Below are 971 nucleotides of genomic sequence, written 5' to 3'. Positions count from 1 at the left end.
ATGCCATGATCTTCGTTTTCTGAATGTTGAGCTTTAAGCCAACTTTTTCACTCTCCTCTTTCACTTTCATCAAGAGGCTTTTGAGTTCCTCTTCACTTTCTGCTATAAGGGTGGTGTCATCTGCATATCTGAGGTTATTGATATTTCTCCCAGCAATCTTGATTCCAGCTTGTGCTTCTTCCAGCCCAGCGCTTCTCATGATGTACTCTGCATAGAAGTTAAATAAGCAGGGTGACAAATAGCCAATCACTAATTTGCTCTCTGTCTCTACAGATTTGCCTATTAGGATATTTCATGTAAACTGAATCACACAATACATTGTTCTTTGTATCTGGCTCCTTGCACTTAGTGTAATGTTTTCAAGATCCATGCATGGTGTTAGCATGTATGAGTGCTTCACTTCTTTTTATTGACAAACACTGATTGATTGTATGGATATGCCACATTTTATTAATCCATTCGCAGGCTCATGATCCTTTTCAGTTCAGTTCAGTTCAGTCGCTCAGTCGTGTCTGACTCTTTGCAACCCCATGAATTGCAGCACACCAGGCCTCCCTGTCCATCACCAACTCCCGGACTTCACTCAGACTCACATCCATCGAGTCAGTGATGCCATCAAGCCATCTCATCCTCTGTCGTCCCCTTCTCCTCCTGCCCCCAATCCCTCCTAGCATCAGAGTCTTTTCCAAACACTCACTCTTCTCATGAGGTGGCCAAAGTATTGGAGTTTCAGCTTTAGCATCAGTCCTTCCAAAGAACACCCAGGACTGATCTCCTTTAGAATGGACTGGTTGGATCTCCTTGCAGTCCAAGGGACTCTCAAGAGTCTTCTCCAACACCACAGTTCAAAAGCATCAATTCTTCGGCACTTGGCTTTCTTCACAGTCCAACTCTCACATCCATACATGACCACTGGAAAAACCATAGCCTTGACTAGACGGACCTTTGTTGGCAAAGTAATGTCTCTGCTT

The sequence above is a fragment of the Bison bison genome, unplaced genomic scaffold (assembly GCF_000754665.1).
Source record: "Bison bison bison isolate TAMUID 2011002044 unplaced genomic scaffold, Bison_UMD1.0 scf7180017864472, whole genome shotgun sequence".
Taxonomy (NCBI): domain Eukaryota; kingdom Metazoa; phylum Chordata; class Mammalia; order Artiodactyla; family Bovidae; genus Bison; species Bison bison.
Note: the sequence above shows the minus strand (reverse complement) of the source record.